Source organism: Galeopterus variegatus, unplaced genomic scaffold (genome assembly GCF_000696425.1).
Source record: "Galeopterus variegatus unplaced genomic scaffold, G_variegatus-3.0.2 Scaffold435, whole genome shotgun sequence".
NCBI classification, from domain to species: Eukaryota; Metazoa; Chordata; class Mammalia; order Dermoptera; family Cynocephalidae; genus Galeopterus; species Galeopterus variegatus.
This window is the reverse complement of record NW_007726546.1, coordinates 170,340-184,104: the sequence shown is the minus strand read 5'-3', so window position 1 is coordinate 184,104 and position 13,765 is coordinate 170,340. Positions and strand designations below refer to the sequence as shown.

Genomic DNA, 13,765 nt, shown 5'->3' with positions numbered 1-13,765 from the left:
AAAGTGGAAGATACACCGGGAGTCGCGGGCCGGGGGCGAACGAGCCCGTCCGCCTCCCTCCCACCCCGCCCGGAAGGCTAGGTCTCCGAGCCACGCACACCGGGCCGCAGCCGGCGCCCCGGGCCTGGGCGGAGGCGGCTCCCGGGCGGCCCCAGCACGGCGCGTTCACCTGCCAGGAGGTGTCCCGGCGTCCGCCTGGGGACAGCCCCGGCGCAGCGGCGACGCGACGCGCGACCCGCCGGGCTCGGGGACACCGGGGGCGTTACTACCTTGAGGACTCCGCGCCGCTTGTTAAGGCTCCTCCCGGGCACTCAGGGATTCATGTCTTCAGGGCACCGGGGTGTCCTTCCTGGTCCCCTTCCTCTGCCCTCCCTCCCCTTCTCGGCTGTTGGGCTCCTTCTTTCCACTCCCAGTTGCAACAGAGTCGAGCTGCGTTATTTAATAATCCTCCTGCTCCTCCTGCCTGCGCCAGCAGAGCTGCTCTGCCTGAGCCACCGCTCCACAGTCAGTCATGTTGTGGGGAGAGAGAGAGCGCGAGGCGGATTGGCAGTCGGTCGGCGACTATTTGTGGTGAGGGAGAGGAGAGCAGAGCGAGAGGAGGGCAGGGGAGGGACGTGGGGAGGCGCTTCCAAGTGTGTGAGTGCGCGGAGTGTGAGCGTGTGGGGAGCGCGACAGCCACCTCCCTGACAGGCCGCGCTCCCGGGCCGTGAGGAGAGCGGCGTCCGGCGCGGCCTTTACGGGAGGGCGCGGCGACGGGTGGGGGCTGGGGCGCAGGCGGCATCGAGGGCGGCGCCGGCCCAGCGCGCCCGCCCGCTCCACGCGCGCATACTCATACACTAAGGCGCGCACACCCGCTGCTGGCCCGCTGCTGAGTTTTCGTGGTAGGGGAAGCGGGATCCCACCGCGCTGACTTGGCTTTGCCGATGGGTCATCCTCGTGCCTACGTCGAGTCCAAGTGCATTGGCAGGTCAAGGCAAGAGAATAGGGGGAGTCTGAAGCCAAGCGAAGTGACCGTGGGATGCTTGAAATGCTCTGTCTTTTCTCTCCAAGCCACCCGTGTTATCTTCTTTCACTTCCATCTCTAAGGGATGAAATTAGGAGGTTCCTGCTCCTCTTTTCCCTCTCACCCATCTTATTCATATCCTGACACATCTGCTCCTTCCACAGTAACAAGGAAAGAAACGTGGCTTCTTTCCTTCAAGCAGGTCACACCTCCCAGGAACCGTTTGCAGCAATCAATTTTTTTCTGTAAAATAATGGAAGCCTTGAGACTGTGACTGAGAGTGGGACTTGTGTTCCTGCACATAAGGTCCTTGACAATACAGGCATTACAAACAGAACCAGCTACCAATTTGACATCATTTGACTGATGGCTCCCTGGAGAATATTTGCGAGTTGAGAGATGGAGAAGATTTCTGATGCATGGTGCTGTTGCTTACATAATTTATTTTCCCTTGATCCTCTCTCCCCTTGCACTGCCTCATTTCCTTTCAGGTTTGCACTAGGTCCTGAACTCTTTCCCGTCTATCCCCTTCTGTATCTCCACTCCTATATATTTATGCCTTTAGCAGGCAATATAGCAGGTGGAGTGTATTTAACTCTTTGTGTGTGTGTGCAGGAACCATTTTTTTAAAAAACTCATTCTGGCAGAATGTAGGACCATTTCTAGGAGATAATACATCCCCAGTGTTAAGTTTGTACACCTGACATCACCTCATTTATCTCCTTACAAGCCTCCTGCCCACATTACAAGATCTTTGTGATTTGGTGCACTGCTGTGTTGGGAAACAGCTTCCAGGAATCAGACTATCTACACTTCTTTCAAGGTTGTGTGTTTGCGTGTGTGGGTGTTCTTTGTAATTGAACTGGCCACGATCTGACTTCTGAAATGTGGCTATATTGGGGGTAAAAGCAAGGTGTACTTTTTGAATGAATCTTAGCGGTCGATGTATATTCTGGCATGGGGACAACTCTGCTTTGGAGGAACAGTTGTGTGAAACTTTTTTTCATAAAGTAGACAAAAGGAAGGTAACACTTAGGAGGCTAGAGAGGTGGTGGCAAGGTTGGCAATTCAGTAATCATTATTTTCTTCCATGGCTTATGACCACTGCTACCTCTTCAGGGTTTTATCATATGCAGGCTTATTATAAACTTTCTGTATATTTTACCTTTTTCACATTGATGTTCCTCCCCCCTAATTCTTTCATATCTCATACAAAGAGTTTGGAGTCTACTAAAAATGGTTTAAGCATATGATCAAGACTAATAAAGAAAAGATATTAATGGGACTGTGTAAGAAACAAAGTGATATTTTTTGAAAAGAAAGGGCAGCAAATTTGGGAGCAGTGGATAAATATATCAATTATAGAGCTTGCTGGTTAGCTCAGTTGATTAGAGCATGGCGCTGATAACACCGAGGTCCAGGGTTCCATCTTTGTACCAGCCAGCTGCCAAAAAACCAAAAACAACATGTGTATATGTACACACACAATAATGTGTAAATACAAGACACTATTGCTTCTCTGATTAAGCAGTGGAAAATGAATATACTAATAAAAGATACTGAGATTCACTGTAAGCCCTGTGAGGCAGCTAATATTATTTCCTCATTTTTACAGATCAGGAAAGTCAAGTTTGGGAAGGGTAAATAGTTACCCTAAGAATATACAAAGATTAAGTGATGCAGCTGAAATTCTACCTGCTTATCTTACTCTACTGTCCTTATGGCCTCCCATTCAGAACTCCTAACTTAGTTGAAAATACTGAGTTTCCTTAAAGCTTTTGATAATTATGAAATAAGCTGATCTACAGCCCTTCGGTGTTTTCCTTCTGCCTCCCTCCTTCCTTTTACAGTGCAAGAGAGGTTTACAAAATGTTCATTTTTAGTGCTGGACAAGGATTTTTAAAAGTCTTAACAAACTTGGACTCATACATCAAAAAAGTTAGGAAATTTTCTCCACAGTCCTTACTAAAGGAAACCTGCTGTAACTGAAAAAGGAAATAATTTTGTGTAAGAGATATTACTGAACATTTGCATCTAGAGAATGAATATGTGGTTTAAGAACTGTAAATCGATGTTATAAAAAGTACTGTCCCCTTTGAAATATGATGCTTAATCATATTGAGCAAGTTTTTGGTGCTTTTATTATCCCTATTCTCTATTTATTTTTCACCTATAATGATAATTTGATTATAACTCTATATTGCATGCTTCAAAATTATGTATTAGACCAGATATTTCAAGGGCATTTTTGGTAACCACAACTGATTGTAATTTTCACACTCTCAGTTGCATTCATAATTAGTGAGAACCATGACAATCTGTCAATTGCCTTTATTCATTAAGGTATTAAATAAAGCCAACATCTCTCACTGAATTTTCTGTCAATTTTTCTTTCCTAATAAAGACCACAATTTATACATACTAGACCAAAAAGATACATGAAAATATATAACTTAAAACACCCTTTTGAAAAGTTGATTCATCTTAACTATTTTGTATTTTTGTTGAAAAAAACTGTACTCCATAACCCATTTATAAATTAGAATGAACATTATACAAGTTAAGTAAATGAATTATTCTCTTTTAAGATTGTTTAATGTTTCAAGTAGAATTTCCCACTTTGCAACACTTTCAATGATACATTTTTTTGTTGTGATAAGAAAACAGAAAGTTAATGACTCTTTCCAATTTGTTCATTTGCATCTCTTGTATGCTTGCTGCTGTTTGGTTCCCAAGTGCATTTAACTGGCAAGTTCAATGAAGATTTGGCATCGCACCATTTGATGAAAGCAGAAAAATTAGGTTGCCAATTACATATGTGCCCCTTATGTGCACTGAATTCCCACTGAAGGGATGAGCCAAATTAGAAATTCCTCAGTAGTGGCACCTAAAAAGTAAAATTAGAGCCCAGAAAAGGTGAGGGAGATAGCTTTTCTTTCCAACCCCATTACTGGTTATAAGACATTTTAGAAAGTGAATTAACATTAATATATTTGCAAAATAATGTTTGTAGAAGCAGTATCATAAAAATTTTTTAATTGCATTTATTTTTATCCTTTCCTAGATATTTTATCATTCTTTGATTTACTTCATATCTAGTGATTATTCGATCATTGTGAAAAAAGTTAAATGAAGACCACTCCCCCACCCCTTTGCTTTAGCCTAATGGTATAAAAGAAAGGAATGAATGTTATAAATATAGTGTTAGCATTCTGGATTTCTTTCATATTACTAAGAGGTAAATTATCCTTTTGTAATGACTGTTGTAACACAAAAGTGGCATTTTGGGTACCTTACAGCAAGAGGAGCAGTTAATCAACATTAAGGCTAAAACTGGCACTTGGTTGAAGATCAAGGACTGATGAGAAAGTTTAGGATAGGAAATGTGCAAATTGACTCTGCTGTAGTTCTGGGTCCAGAGAGCACAGGAAAAACTTAATGTGGAAAGCTCTCTTAATTGGGGCAACCTGGCAGATAGATAAGGCACAGTAGACAAGAATTTAGATAGAATTATTTTTCAGAAGTCTGCTAGTGGTGACTATACTTGGAAATTGTCTTTTTGCAACAGAAGTTCTACCTGGTGGCAGGACAGCAGGATCTATTCATGTGGAAACCTGGGCAGAAGCTAAAACCAGGAGACTGGGTCAAAACACTCACTGCATGAGCTGTCTTTGATCTGGGAACAATGCAGACACCTAGGATTCATCCACAGGGCAGACATGGGAGTGAGACTATTAATGTGAATGTAAACCACCATCCTCATATCTCAGCCCATTTAACAGACTGAGAGGATGGAAAATAGAGAATGTGTAGAGCCATCAATTATCCAGCAACTGAGATAATCCTGAATTTCTGGGGAAGACTACCCAGTTATGGAGCTGAAAAAGTTGAGGTGGTGAAAGGAGGCAAGAGCAACACATTAATGTTCTTTGAATTTATACCTCTCTGTTTTAAAGGGAGGTAAACAGAATTAAAATAATTTATCAGTCATAAAACAGAAGAATCTTTATAAGCAGATTCACCATTAGTGATGAATCACCATTTCTTTTACATAGTTTCCTTATCTTTATTTCTATGAGTATTTCCAAGTGTGACTAATTAGGTCTTTGGGAAAATGACTTCAGGATCTCTTGTCTTCACATGTGTTAATTTTCATGTTTGAATAATTGTTTTTTTTCTGATTGCAATATTTTTTTAAAAGTAACCCAATTAATTGGTTGATCTGTTAATGTCTATGGATTTTATCTATCAAAGTGGGGTTTTTTTTTATTTTTAATGGGCTTTTGAGTTTTTCTGTTCTGATTGTCCCCAGGCATCTATGTGGTTGTAGGCATTTCATTAAAATAAATAGGACTTGACATATTTTCAAATAAAGCATCAGTTAAATCATCCCTAAAAATAGTATACTGATAAAATCTGAAACTGACACTGTATCTGAGTATAAATCATATGAACATATCTAGTTACAACAATAGAAGAAATAAAACTGTAATAGTAAGGTATTATTGTACTACTTAGATGTATAGTAAAAATAAACAATGCTAATAAAATAATCTAAACCATATTAAACCAGTACTATAGCAGGTTGGAAACTGGTCTTACCATCTGTCAGTTTCTATACTGGCAGTTTCACAAATGAGATCTCTTTTTAACAAAACATCACAGCAGGAGATACAGACATGTGAATTGTAATTAAAATGTGAAAAATGAATTTCCTAGTTTTTGTCATTTATGTAAAGCTTCTCTTATATTTTGAAATTCTAAGCTTATGAAGTTATGTAAAATGTAAGTCATTTTATTTTGCCAAATCTATACACAATTTGACCAAAATTTCATCTTCAGTAATGAATGCATATGCTGTAATGAATTGAAGTGTGTTTTCCTTATGTCTAGTTCACTCAGTAATGATATTCAATTATTTTTTAATCATCCAAGTATAGAAGATGAAGAAGAATAATTTGTATATTTTTATGCAGTCTAGATATGCTGATGACTAAAGTTATTGCTTGATATTTACTTACCATTATATTCTGTAAATAAAAACAATATTAAATTTGATTTAATTTATCAGATACTTAACTCTGTAATGGAAAAGTTACCTACATTTCAAAGAGTAGAATAGTGGTTACTAGAGACTAGGGCGGGTGGAGGGGGTGAGGGAAAACAGAGAAGGTTGGCCAAAGAGTACAAAATTCAATTAGACAGGAGGAGTAAGTTCTGATGTTCTATTGTGCAGTACAGTGACTATGCTTAACAGTTAAGTTTTGCATATTACATAATAACTAGAAGAAAGGCTTTTGAACGTTTTTGCCACAAAGAAATAATAAATGCGTGAGGTGATTGATACATTAATCACCTTATCCTGATTTTTATACAACATATATACATCAAAACATCAGATTGTACCCCATAAGTATGTACAGTGATAATGTGTAAACTAAAATGTAAAAACAAAAAAGTTGCCTTCATTTTATATCTGGATGAATAATAGTTTTCTAGTTTCTTAGCATTTATATATCAAGCAACCCTAAAAATGCATTGTATGGAATGAGACTATTGTTAATGCTACATATATTAAGTGTGCTCATGAAAACCATAGTGGTATATTTCAAGTTAATGACATATTAACTGAGGTTCAAATAGTACATTGATGTTCAAATAGATCTTAATTTTTATTGTCACTCCCCATTTTTAACACCTTGGATGTTTTTTAGAAATTTAAGTTAATGTTAAAGTTAGCAGGTGTTGTTGACATTTGTTACTATGGGATTTTTTCTATGTATGTGTGTATTATGTATTCAAACACATTCACATCCCTAACCTACCGCTGGGGTGTAACAATGCTTTTCCTTGTACTGTCATCATTTCCAACTTTCATTCAAATGTTGACATTTCAAAAACCAAAATGCATGCTGATAACAGTGAGCCATTAAATCCCCATGTAATTTCATGTTTCAAACATGGCTATCACAGATAGCCCATCCCATGCACTTTTCACAATGTGATGTCAAAACCGTTCTAATTAAGTGGTAAGGGTTATGTTCCTTCCTCTTGAAACTTAGCAGACATTTGCAAAGACATTTGCAACCAGTAGTGAAAATGGTGTTATATAATTTCCTAGCCTAGGTCGTAAAATTGCCATTCATTTTCTCCATGTTCTCTTGGGACCGTTGCTCTTGGAACCCACTTGCTATAGGGAAGCTAAGCAGCTTTTGTAAAGGCCTACATGGAGAGGGACTGATGCCTCCAGTCCTCAGCACCAATTTGCCAGCCATGTAGGTGAGCTATCTTGGGAGAACATCCTCCAGCTCCCAATCTATGCATTCCAACCTGGCCTTTGGAGCAGAGATTAGCTGTATTCTTTTTCTACCACTTCATAGCAAATTACCACAATCATAGTGGCTTAAAATAAGCACCAGTTCTGGGCCGGCCCGGTGGCGCACTCTGTAGAGTGCGGCGCTTGGGAGTGCGGCGGCGCTTGGGAGTGCAGCGGCGCTCTCGCCAAGGGTTTGGATCCCATATAGAGACCGGTCTGCTCACTGGTTGAGCGCGGTGCGGCGCGACACCAAGGGTTGCGATCCCGTTGCCGGTCGCGGTGCAGGCATGACACCGAGGGTTGCGATCCCGTTACTGGTCACGAAAAAAAAATAATAATAATAATAATAATAATAAGCACCAGTTTATTAGATCACAATTCTGTAGGCCTGAAGTCTGGAAAGGTGTGGCTAGTTCTCTGCTCAATATCATAAACCTAAAATCAAGGTGTTAGCCAAGCTGAGTTCTCATCTGGATGTTCTGGTGCACAAATCAACTCAAGCTCATTCTTGTTAGCAGAATTCAGTTGCTTGAAGCTGTAGGATGAGGTCTCTGTTTCCTTGACACATGGCTCCCTCCATCTTCAAGCCAGCAACAGCAGTTTCAAATCCTTATATTTTAAATCTTTAAATTCCTCTTCTTCCACCAACCAGAGAAAACTCTCTGTTTTTAAAGAGGTCATGGGATTATGATAGACAAACCAAGAAAATGTTTCTATCTTAAGATCACCTGTGCCATGTAACATAACCTAATCATGCCAGTAAAATCCATTGGATTCACAGGTTCTAACTACATTCAAAAGGAGGGGATTATACAAGGGCGAGGGTTGTTAAGGGTTATCATAGATGTCCGCCAATCACATAAGCCTTCCCCACTTTGTATTTACATCCCACTAGACCATAAGCCAGTGGCGAGCCCATGACTAATTTGTTCGTCATTATCTCCCCAGTGCCTAGTAGAAGCAAAATAATGGGTGCTCATGTGAGACAAGGAGTGATATGTGCAACTCACAAATAGTCCTAGATGGTGAATTCCTAGATAAACAAAGCATAATCATTTATGCTGTCATGTTATATATTTAATAATAGTTAAACACAAATGATATATTAATTATTCTTTTCTTAAAAAACAAAGATTAAAATAGCAGCTTAAGAGTCAGTCTAACCATACTGGATGAGCATATTCACTAACACAGCATATGAGAATTCAAGATCTACATTTACTGTGTTAACTTCTCATCAAGTTTGGGTTTACTATCTACAAAACATTTTTACTTACAATTATAGAAATGTAAAATTTGAAGGGATCTCAGGCTTTCAAGAAATCTGTATTGAAGATGCTAAACAAGCCAAATATTAGGAATACTAAGATGAGGAAAAGAATTCTTGCCATTGTGACAGTCATGGAAATAATTAGAATATAATTTGAAATGCAATACAAAAGATATATAAGCAGCTGCCCCTTGCTTTCAGGAAATCACAACCCAATAATAGACATATTCAATAAATGGTTACAGTAGTTGACTCTGAGTCATCACTTACTTTGGTGGATTCTGGATTGGAGCGGCTTTGTGCTGTGTTGATCTAGCTGAATTGGAATGTGTTTTCTAGAATTCCCTTCCTTTTATGGCTCCTCATGAAGGTTGGCCAGAAGAGAAGTCTTGGATGAAAGAAGTGAAACAGAAGTTGAAGGTCAGTGTAGAGAATTGGGTGCTGTTTCATCTCATGCTCCGTGTTGTTGGTCTGCTAGCTCACCTTGATGGTTTGGGACAGAGGCTGTGCCTGAAATTCCCTCAGCTCCTGCAAGATCTCCTCCTTTATTCTCTTAGAATATGCATGTACGAATGTATGGAAAGCTCCATTGTGAAGAGTGACAGATCCTTTTGCACATTACTTGTATTGATGAAGTTGGAAGAGGCTAGAGACAGATGTAAGTATATGTTGTCTTTTGGGGTCCAAAACATCCAGTTGGTTTCAGCTCATCCCCAGTCCACAGACTGCTTTTCTTCCCAACTGCCATTTCTGTTGAAATCAGTGGCTTTTTGTCCCCCAGTAGATGCAGTGGCAGCAGACTTCCATAGGTATCTTCCCACCTCTGACAATTGCATGAAGTCTAAACCCTGTAATAACTCTCTTTGAAACCAGGGGACAAACCCCTGATTTTTTCTGGCTGCTCCCCTGACCCTGTCAGAGTGGGCCTTGGCTGGGGTATGGAGGAGATTAATAAAAACTGCTTGACCAGGCAGGATGGGCTGGATTCCTAGGAGTAGCAATAATAAGATAAGAGTAGAGTTGATCAAACACAGGCATCCTAAGGCTATGACTTGATCTGGAGGTCAGGATGTTTGTTACTTAGGCAAAGATTTGATTTGAAGGTCAAAATGTTTGTTCCTTAAATGAATGCCTTATGACTTAGGATAACATCTGTAATGCCAATCTCAAGTTTTCTTTGCAGAACACCTGCTGCTACAAACCTGCTTTAAAGTTTGTACACCTCCAGACTTGAAGGAGCCAAGGAGGACCTTAGCCAATGTGCCAGAAATAATTAGGCTGACCTCACCACTGACCCACACACTTCCTGAGACCCCCTACACCCAATTCCTGCCCTGTAAGTATCTGTAATGTTAAGCTCTCAGGGAGCCCAGGGTCTTAAAGCTCCTTCAGCTTCCATGGGCTCTTTTGAATTGCCATCCAAATAAATGCTAACCTATAACACTGCAGACTTTGGCACGAGAGACTTCTTAGTTATGTGGGTGGCAGGTGAGGAACCATTCTCGGTTTTGCAGCACCTTATTCCGTATCACATATTAGTTCTTCTTTTCTGATGAAACACATGCTTGTATGGATATATGTTGTAGAAAGAACCAAGGGAGTACTGAGGATTGGATGTAGATGGTGAGGAAAGACAGGAGCTAAAAGTGACTGTATCATAAGTTAACCTAATAATTTTGGTTATCTCCTATTTGAAAGACTTTTTTTCTGTTTTTGGCTTCGGGGACACTACAATCCCTTGATTTTACTCCTATTTCTCTCTCTCTGTACTTTCCAGTCTCCTTTGCTGGGTTCAAATCACACCTATGACCACTGCCTTTAAAGTGTTCCAAGACTCAAGATTTAAACTTCTGTTTTCTATTTATTACTTACTTCTTTGGTGAGCCCATTTAGGCGCAGTGTTTTGTACCATCTGAATGCTGACGACAGCCTAGCCTAGGGACCAAGGGAAGACGTCCCCTTCATCTCCCTGAAGGTTCGTTGAAAAATCAACTCACAAACACAAATTAATAAGGAAAAAAGCATAACAAATTTAGTATTTTAACACATCAGAAGGGGCAATGCATGGGGGAATTGCAAGAGTAATTTCCCAATAAACCAATGGGATACAGAAACTTATTTATCAGTTCATAAGGATGGGGGGAGAAGGGAAATGTAGACAATTTCTCTGAGGAACAGTAAATGATTGAATGAAATCTGAATGAACCTGAGAGGCAGCCATCATCTTATGAAAAGTTCTGTCCAGATGTGGTAACCTCCCAGTCTCTCAGGTTCCTCCAGTCCCTCCAGGGTTTTTTCTTTCTGATGAGATCTAGGAAAGGAAATCTTAAGACAATTACATTTCTTTGGCAAAGCTTCCAAAGCTTTCTTAGATAAGAAAATTCCAGAGAGAGTCCCTCTCTGCACTTGGGGTGAGGGAAACAAGACAAAGTTAGAGGAACTTGATTCTGAGGCCTATTTCTGAGGCCTTTTTATTTTCAAAGCACTCAGCATGCCAAAGTACCATACTTAGGAGAATAGTTTTCTGCACCTGCCTTGGATTGAGTATCTCCCCAAAATTTGACCCCCACTGTGACAGTGTTAAGAGGGTAGGAAATCTTATGGTAATTGAAAGGTGAGGCTTTGAAGAGGTGATTAGATTGTAGGACCATGCTGTAGTGAATGGCTTAAAAATGGTGGTCAAGGGCGTGGTTTAGAGAACTTCAAAAGGAGAGAGAATGAGGAGGTTAGTCTCTTTTTGCTCCACTATTTTGCATGTGGCACCCTGCCATCACTGAAGAAAGCCTTTACCACACGTGTTCTCTGGACTTTGGAAATCCCAGCCTTTGAAATTGTCAACAATAAATTTTGTTTTCTTACACATTACTTAGTTCCAGGCATTTTGTTATAAGCAACAGAAACGGACTAATACAGAGCCCCAACACAAGTTTTATCTCCATCCCTGAACTCCTGACTGTGACTATCTGCCCCCTCGACATCTCCGCTATGTATAGAAGCATGTCAAACCTAACATATATAAAGCCTCCTGGAATTCCTCTCAAAACCTGTTCCATATGCCGTCTTCCCCATCTCAGTCAATAACAACTCTTCTTCCAGTTGTTTGTATTGAAAACCTTCAGATCATTCTTAGCTTTTCTTTTTCTCTTATAATGCACCTCTAACGTGTCAGTAGATCCTTTTGGCTTTATCTTCACCTTATATAGAGTATCCAATCAATTCTCAAAACTTCCATGTCTGTGACCTGGTGTAAACCATCATCATCTTTCACCTAGGTTATTGCAATAGCCTTTTTTGCATCTGTCTTTGCCTCTTACAGTATATTCTCAACACAGCAGGCAGAGTTATCATGTGAAATCTAAGTCAGATGATGCCACCATTATGCTCAAAATCCAGCAATGGCATTCCATCTCACTGAGAATAAAAGTCATTATAATTGTCTACAGGTCCTTCATTACATCACTCTGCCAGCCCCCACCCCCACAGCCACTATTTATAGTTGCAGTTCTCTTTGTGGATTCTCTTCCTGTACATGTGGAGGTCTTCTGGGGCTCAGAAAGCAATGCCCCAAAATATGGTACTTTGACAGGCTAAACTAAACAGGCAGACTCAAGGTTTCTCTCTGACCTTCCCCCATAATCCCTGTCTCTGTTTCTCTCTCTTTCCTGAAACACTGGAAGGGAATCTCCTTATCTGACTAGGGAAGCTTCTTTTTGAAAGAAATGCAATTGTGTTAAGACCCTTCCTTGGGAATCTCATCAAATAACCAAGAAAGAAGAGACTGGGAGTCATCATCATGCACAGACATACTTTTTGTCTGAGTGCAGCTCTGAGAGATTACCTGGGAAACTGTATTTACATAATAAGACAACATGTTGTTACAATGCAGTTCCATCCCACACCTTCCTGTAACTTGTCCACGTGCTCTTGTTTGTCCTTGGTTCTATACTCTCATTCAGTATCCAAAGAGTTCAAAGAGAATCATCAGTAAATGAGCTGGAGTAACAAACCTAAATGAGGAATATTTTGCCTCCAAAATCCAAGTAGGCTGATAAGAGTTTGGATGTGCTGTCCCCCCAAAGCTCATGTCAAAATTTGATCCTCAGCTTGGCAATGTTCTGAGTGGTTTGAGTCATGGGGGCAGATCATTCATGAATGGATTAATGCTCACCCTGGGGGAGGAGGGTTATGAGTGAGTTCTTGCTCTATTAATTTTCAAGAGAACTGGTTGTTTGAAAGAGCCTGCCACCTCCCACTGCCCTCTCTCTCTGTCTTGCTTCCTCTCACCAAGTGATCTGCTTGTACCTGTGGGCTGCCTGCCTCTGTCTGCCATGAGTAGAAGCAGCCTGAGGCCTGCACCAGATGCAGCTGTCCCAAAATCATAAGCCAAATAAATCTCTGTTCTTTATAAATTACCCAGTCTCAGGTATTGTGTTATAGCAACTGTTATAGGCCCCCTAGGCATTGTGCCTCTTTCTTAGTTATTAGGAGGAGCCAGATACAATAACTTATCCTTCACCTTAGAAGGGATATCTCAACATGGCCTATACCATCAGGTGCCTATAAATTTCACTGAGGTAGAAGGCCCTTAAATTTTAGTGGGATTTATTTCCCACCCTCTGATATGTCTTACCAATACATCTAGAATAGTTGCTACTTCTCACCTACCAGGTCCTGTCAACATAATGTCATTAATGTAATGGACCATGTAATATATTGTGGAAGGGAAGGGTGATAAAAATTCCTGCAAACTAAGTTATGACATAGGGATGGAGTATTGATATCCCCCGAGGTAGGACAGTGAAGGAGTATTGCTGTTTGCTGTCTTTGCCAGCTGAAAGCAAATTGATGGGCCTTTATAGATAGGGAGGGAGAAAAAGGAATTTGCCAGGTCAATAGCTGCATATCAGGTATCAGGGGATGTGTTAATTTGCTCAAGCAAAGAAAGCACATCTGGTAGAGCAGCTTCAGTTGGAGTCACCACTTGTTTATACTCATGATAATCCACTGTCATTCTCCAGGATCCGTCTGTCTTCTGCACAGGCCAAATAGGTGAGTTGAATTGGGATGTGGTGGGAATAACCACCACTGTTTCTTTCAAGTCCTTGTGGCACTAATCTCTGCAATCTTTCCAGGGATGCAGTATTACTTTTTTTTTTTTTTTTTTTTTTTTTTTTTT

General features: G+C 40.5%; 1 protein-coding gene across 1 annotated transcript in view; it reads right to left on the bottom strand.

Moving 5' to 3' along the window:
- CCSER1 (coiled-coil serine-rich protein 1) overlaps window positions 1-569 on the bottom strand; it is a 475,167-nt gene extending 474,598 nt beyond the window's left edge. The window contains exon 1 of the mRNA XM_008568716.1: window positions 270-569. The gene's annotated coding sequence lies outside the window, so the exon portion shown is untranslated. The remainder of the gene's footprint in view (window positions 1-269) is intronic.
- Window positions 570-13,765: the final 13,196 nt, after the last annotated feature.